Here is a 7,877-nt window from a genome sequence, read left to right on the forward strand (position 1 = left end):
ATGAGTTTCTGATGCTTATGTTGAAGTACACAGTACACAACATTTTTGTGCAAGAATTACAGGAAGAATAACACCTCATGCAAGGTCAAGCTTCGACTGCTCAATGTCCTAGCTTAAACAGTACCCAAAGTTTTGTACATGCAATACATGAAGAATCAGAACTGTAGTTTAAGTTTCATGCATAGCCTTTGTGAGGAGTTACTGCTTTATTTGATGCTAGTATGGAAACGCTTCATGCTGATTGTGTTCTCTCTTACTTCTTTTGGTGATAGTATACAGATAGAGGTAAAGTGATCATTAACTAGATTTGATTATTAAGTTCAATGCTACACGGGGATGGTGAAAATTTAGTAGATAGACAAAAGTTAAGAACAAGGTGTGTCAATTGCTGGGGTGCTCGTTAGCATTGGCATGGACAGTAAGTTTTGCTCTGTTTTTTCTGAATAAGTCAGTGTGTGTTCGCGTGCATAATTGGGCATAATGGGGCATGTGGCTTAAATTGTGTTAGCCACCTTCATGCTGCAGAGTCCAGACTAAAGTGCATGTTAGAGCTCTAGTTGGGGTGGCCATCTTTCTACTGCAAGAGGCAACCATGATGCTAATTTTGGACCCTAGAGTGTAAATTGTTCTTTGCAAACTCTTTCGGTTCATTCTCGATCCCTTATTCAATTACACGCACAAGTAGGCTTGATCAACATGCAGATTTCGGCAGTGCTGATGCCGCTTCGAGAAGGAGGTGACTTCGGCTAAGATATCTCTTCCCAATATTAATGTCCAAGAGTCTCCAGGTTGCCACTGTGGCTCAAGAGAGCAGTTCTTCAATACCAGCGCCTGTGTATATGGACCTTTTGTCGGGCAAGGATGTAGAGCTAATACCCAGGTCATCTTTATTCAGGCAGGGTTGGTCCGTATAGAGTGACATGAAAGCCTCTTGGTAGTAGACACCCTATAGCTTTACTGTTGACTGCTTTTTGGTCTCCACCTGTTCACTGCTGGGACTGCTGTGTGACCTCACCTTTGTGCGAGCCAATCTTGTGGCGACCTAGTAGTTGGGTACTGCAGACAAGCTAACCAGGCCGTCACTGTCTGTGACAGAAGACCCTGTGATGCCCAGCTCATGTACTGCTTTAATGGGCGAACAACCCAACCGTTGGGACATACTACCCCCCAGGTAGCGAAGAGCCGAAGCGAGGTGCCAAACCTTTTGTCGGTGTAAGCTGATCAACCTGTTATCCCTTGCTGTACAGCTCGTCACCCGTACAACTGTACAACGCGCCAGCCCATACATATGTACTATCCTGCACTGTACATCCATACTGTCCCACGCCGTACAGCCGTACTGAAGTACCGTCGTACATTCTGTGCATCGAGCATCGTACAGATTCCGTACAGCCGATACATGTGTCGTACGGCATCATATTGTTGTCGTGCACTGTGCCGTACATCCGTACAAAAGGTGGTTGATGAAGGAGGGATGGACTGAGGCTCAGTCCCTTGTCAACGGGCCACCCGTTACAGGCATGGGGGGTGGGGTGGGTGGGGTATGCGACATGCGCGCAAGGGGGGGGGGGGGGCATGGGGAGTGGGAGGGGGGGGGGGGGCATGGGGGGTGGGGGTGGGGAGGGTACGCGACATGCGCGCAGGGGGGGGGGGGGGGGGGCTATTTAAAATGTGAAAATGAAAATTTTTTTTTAAATAGAGCTTTTTTTATTAAATAAAAAAACGTTCATAGGAATATTTATAAAATATTTATAAATGTGAAATGCATTTGTAATTTTTTTTAAAATTTTTGAATTACGACATTTATAATTTAAAATGTGAAAATTTTAAATTTAAAAAACGTTTAATGAGGCATTTTTTATTCAAAATGTGAAAATGTAAAAATTCTGTTTTTTTAATGTAGCATTTTCTTTTTGGTAGAATTTAATTAAATTTTAGTTTATAAGAAAAATTATAAAAAATTTCTAAATTTCAAATGCATTTTAATGTTTTTTTGAAATTTATGAATTACGACATTTTTTATTTAAAATGTGAAAATGAATTTTTTTTTTAAAAAAATAGAGCTTTTTTTATTAAATAAAAAACGTTCATAGGAATATTTATAAAATATTTATAAATTTGAAATGCATTTGTAAATTCTTTTTAAATTTTTGAATTACATTTATAATTTAAAATGTGAAAATTTTAAATTTAAAAAACGTTTAATGAGGCATTTTTTATTCAAAATGTGAAAATGTAAAAATTTTGTTTTTTAAAATCATGTTTGAAAAAAAAGAGATTAAAGTTATTTTTTTAATTAGAGCTATTTTTAATTAAATAAAAAAACGTTTAAATTTTAGTTCACAGGAATAATTATAAAATATTTTTAAAGTTGAAATGCATTTAAAAGTTTTTTTTAAATTTTTGAATTACGACATTTTTAATTCAAAATGTGAAAATGTAAAAATTTTGTTTTTTAAAATCATCTTTGAAAAAAAAGAGATTTAAGTTATTTTTTAAAAAAACGTTTAAATTTTAGTTCATAGGAATAATTATAAAATATTTCAAATTTCAAATGCATTTTAAATTTTTATTTAAAATGTGAAAATGTAAAAATTAGGTTTTTAAAAATCATCTTTGGAAAAAAAGAGATTGAGCTATTTTTTTTGAAATAAAAAACGTTTAAATCTTAGTTTATAGGAATAATTATAAAATATTTTTAAAATTGAAATGCAGTTGAAAGTTTTTTTTAATTATTTTTGGAATTACGTAATTATTTATTTAAAATGTGAAAATGTAAATATTTTGTTTTTAAAATCATCTTTAAAAAAAGAGAGATTAAAGTTATTTTTTAAATTAGTGCTATTTTTATTTAAATAAAGAAACGTTTAAATTTTAGTTTATAGGAATAATTATAAAATATTTCTAAATTTGAAATGCATTTTAAAGTTTTTTTAATTATTTTTGGAATTACGTAATTTTTTATTTAAAGCCTGAAAATGTATATATTTTGTTTTTTGAAATCATCTTTTAAAAAAAAGAGATTAAAGATATTTTTTTTATTAGTGTTATTTATATTTAAATAAAAAGACGTTTAAATTTTATTTTTAAAAATGATCTTTTAAAAAAAAGAAAATAAGAGTTTAAGTTAGTATTTAAATGTCAAAAAGTATATAATTTGTTTTTTAAAATAATCTATTTAAAAAAATTTATAAGTGAAGTTTACAAATTACTGAAGTTTTGAATTTAATATAACGTTTAAATTTTGTTTTTAGAATTCAGTGGTATCAAGAACAAGAAAATAAGAATTTTGTTAAAATAAGAAAATAATGTATTAAAAACAAGAAAACAAGAAAACAAGAACAAGAAAAAGAGAGATTAAAGTAGGTTCTATGTTATCTTTGAAATTGGTGCTATTTTTATTTAAATAAAAAAACGTTTAAATTTTAGTCTTCAAAACCATCTTTTAAAAAATCATCGTTTATGTGGAATATTATAGATTATATAGTTGGTTAAGAGTTGTTTCATAATTTAGGTAGAGTAAGTAGGTTGTATAAAACACCACATGGGCATTATCCCTAAAACACCACACCACATGGGCAAAGACCCCAACACTAGAGTGGTTAGATGCATAAGCATATGGCTAATTGGATCTTGTAAATGCACCAGCGCATCGAAAACACATACGTAATTTTTATGATTGTCCAAAGGTCTCCTCTCTCCCCAAGCATGGGAACCAAGTGATGATCTATAGGAATGGCCACTAGTTGAGGTGGATTGCCCAACCAAAATAGATAATATTGAAAAGGCTTAATTATTTTCTCAAAGTTCTCGTTTTAAAAGGTCTGTAGTGTGAACCCGCTCTCTTTTTTAATGTGTAGTCCGAGAAATACTAGATGCGCCTTGCTTGTGTATCGTTCAAAGTAATGTATTAGGTATCCTTCTATCTCCTCCATATCTATTGCAAACCCAAGGCAGTAAAGCATTCAAAGAAGGTCTTATTAACCAAACCTCTCCACTATCTGTCCTTAGTATAGGGGCCATAAGTGGACAATGTGGTCCTTACACCACATGTGGAAAAGTTTCATATTGGATAAAAAGTGAAAAAAGGGAAACATATAAGGAAAAAATATTTGAGACATCTAAGTTTAAAAATGCAACAACTAGAGTTTGAAAAAATTCTAATCAAAATTAAGAATTATTAATAATATTGATTAATATTGAGCCACACATTTGGCCCATCTACCGGTAGGTGCATAGGATGATCCCAACGACATCCTACCTCATCAAGGAGTACATACGCATAGTTTTCATTACGTAAATAGATTATAAGTCATATTGAATAGAATATTATTTTCATTACCCAAATAGAATATTAATTTCCATGTGTTTTTTTGTGCATGCGCCAGCCAGCGCACAGGTTCTAGCACCACTATTCGTATGCAGATAGAGATGCTGAGAGCTGAGATGAGGGCACTGCAGGATGCTAGGGCACCCCCTCACTTGGTTGCGAGTCTAGATTCAGTTATTGAGGCTCTGGGTCGATTGGACACAGTTGAGGACGTTGTGGATAGCTTTCAGGCACAGGCTGAGGCGGAGATCACTGGTGGTGGCTTGGATTGGAGAGCCATTCGACAGTTGTTTGAGCGTGAGTCACATCACAGGCAGGCCTTGGAGGATATGTTTTGGGATGGTCACACCGAGGCGATGCGACCACGATCAGGGCTCCCCTTGCATATTTTACGTTGTAGGCACTCCATCATAGCAGCACACATTTATCCGAGATATCTTGCTGCGAATGGTGGTCGATTGCCTCACAACCGTCAGATAGCCAGGTCGTTTGCCATGCAACTATACGCTGAGTTTGTGCTTGGTCATCGGGTGGACTACCTTAGTACCCGTCCAGGATCAGGAGCGAGATGTGGTAGGATGGGGCGTCAGGAGCGTCAGATTGCAGGTGTTCGGCGTCGACGTGAGGCACCAGAGTTGCACACCATCCCTGCACCGGCATTGCGAGCGGTGGGAGGACAGATTAGGGGGGATGTTCATTTAGTGGCATCATCCTTGCAGCACATGGTCTCTGCCCTATCGAGATCTATTGCGATTCCACCTCCCCCACCTCGATCATCGATGGAGCCTCCCACATCTACACCACCTCCCACATCTACACCGCCTCAGCACGAGTTGGAGGCTCGAGACACACGGATTGCAGAGTTGGAGGCATTGTTGGCCGAGAGTCTAGGGACGAGGTTAGTTATTTTGATTATGTTAGTTTATTTTTTTGTAGCGTGTTTTGAACTGAAGTTTTTTGGTTAATTCTCACCATGTACGCGACATGTTTGCATTGCAGGCACATCTATTGCGTCAGGAGATGGAGTCTCGCGTACGACTGTTTTGCAGACAGATTTGGAGGAGCAGAGGATTCGGACATGCATAGCATACCATCGTGCAGAGCACTATATTTTGCAGTTGAGGCATATTAGTCGTGATCCATCTCGCCATAGGATCGACCCCAGCGTGGCCCTATACCCCGCTCCTCCTGTAGATGTGCCGACTAGGACACCCATAGACGCAGCAGTCATAGCCAGGCTTCCTACTGCCACTTGTGTCCTTTGCCACGAGGAGTTTGACACCGTAGGGTGGTTTGGACTAGGGTGCGGCCACATCGCACATCTCCATTGCATGACCCGCCACATGGTGGCACGATCAGTGTGCCCTGTATGCTTTGCTGACATTGATGTGGCGACATACAGAGGACTAGGCATGGATGATCTATATCCTGGTCGTCGTCAGGCCGTTGATCCATTCGCCCGCGTAGTCTTGACAGAGCACTACAGGGAGGAGGCACAGAGAGCGTTGCTGATGCAGGAGGGTGCTGATACATCGGTGGTTGCAGCATGCGTTCCACGACGCTTTTCGTATGGTGATTTCATGCCAGGTGACGAGGCACGAGCAGAGGAGGCACGCCGGATTGAGCGAGAGGCAGAGCTGCAGACATCATTGCAGCAGTGGGTGGAGCAGCAGCTAGGGCGGGGCCGAGACCAGCGTCTTCTACACGTAGAGACGATTACTCGCGCTGGATTTGAGGCACGAGTATTCGCAGATGCATGGCTATGGGAGCTGAGACGCGCGTACATAGAGGAGGCGAGGGAGGCAGAGATGGCAGCGGTGGCGCGTGCAGCATGCCCTCCTCTTCATCAGGATGAGGCTGGCCCATCTCATGCAGGTGATGAGGCTGGCCCATCTGAGCCGGCTTTGCCTGAGGGCACACAGCGGACGGTTGGGCAGCGGGTCATACAGGAGCCACATCAGCGTTCCACTAGAGAATCATATGTAGAGCTATCAGATTCGGATTCAGATTGATTGTTTAGGCTTCACACGTTTCTTGTATAGGGATGCACTTCTGCAGCATGATGATGATGATGTACAGATTCATTTTGGTACTTTCATGATATTGTTCCCACTTTTATGATGTATGAGCATTTTCGTACTTTCATGATGTTCTTCACACTTTGTTTATCTCAGTTTATAGTTTGTTTAAATGTAACATAAACATTTAAAATTAGGAGTATGATTTTGAATTTCGAATATCTCAATTCACACATCTAATACATAAGGTATTTAAAAAAGAATGCCATGTGAAGTAATTGTAAACATTATGCATTGAAAAAGTGTTCAAGTTCCAACTTTATCATTTTGAATATCATATTGAATTTCGTATATATTAATGCTTGCAATTATTACACTAAACCTAAGAGCCGTGCGAAGTTTCATCCCCATGTGCGTATTTAAAATTAAGAGTATGATTTTGAATTTCAAATATCTCAATTCACACATCTAATACATAATGTATTTTAAAAATAATGCCGTGTGTCGTAATTGTAAACATTAAGCATTGAAAAGGTGCTTGCAAAAATGTATGCATTATACCTTCCACGTGGCGCAAACCAGATCAGTTGGAGACCAAATCTTGCGTGGATGTACGTCTAGGGTAGCCTAAGAGGCGTGTGAAGTTTTGTCCCCAACAGGGTTTAGGATTTAGGGTTCAGGGTTTAGGGTTTAGGGTTTAGTCGTGCTAGTAGGGATTGCTTCTACGTGGCGCAAACCAAATCAGTTGGAGACCAAATCTTGCGTGGATGTACGTCTAGGGTAGCCCAAGAGGCATGTGAAGTTTCGTCCCCAACAGGGTTCAGGATTTAGGGTTCAGGGTTTAGGGTTAAGGGTTTAGTCGTGCTAGTAGGGATTGCTTCTACGTGGCGCAAACCAAATCAGTTGGAGACCAAATCTTGCGTGGATGTACGTCTAGGGTAGCCCAAGAGGCATGTGAAGTTTCGTCCCCAACAGGGTTTAGGGTTCAGGGTTTAGGGTTTAGGGTTTAGGGTTTAGTCGTGCTAGTAGGGATTGCTTCTACGTGGCGCAAACCAAATCAGTTGGAGACCAAATCTTGCATGGATGTACGTCTAGGGTAACCTAAGAGGCGTGTGAAGTTTCGTCCCCAACAGGGTTTAGGATTTAGGGTTCAGGGTTTAGGGTTTAGGGTTTAGTCGTGCTAGTAGGGATTGTAAAAATGTACGCATTTGTCCTTCCACGTGGCGCATACCAAATCAGTTGGAGACCAAATCTTGCGTGGATGTACGTCTAGGGTAGCCTAAGAGGCGTGTGAAGTTTCGTCCCCAACAGGGTTTAGGATTTAGGGTTCAGGGTTTAGGGTTTAGGGTTTAGTCGTGCTAGTAGGGATTGTAAAAATGTACGCATTTGTCCTTCCACGTGGCGCATACCAAATCAGTTGGAGACCAAATCTTGCGTGGATGTACGTCTACGGCAGCCTAAGAGCCGTGCAAAGTTTAATCTCCAACAGATAAGTCCACGTGCATATTTCGTTAGTACGTGCGCCATTT

Source organism: Cibotium barometz, chromosome 16 (assembly GCF_041138505.1).
Source record: "Cibotium barometz isolate CiBa-2024 chromosome 16, ASM4113850v1, whole genome shotgun sequence".
NCBI classification, from domain to species: domain Eukaryota; kingdom Viridiplantae; phylum Streptophyta; class Polypodiopsida; order Cyatheales; family Cibotiaceae; genus Cibotium; species Cibotium barometz.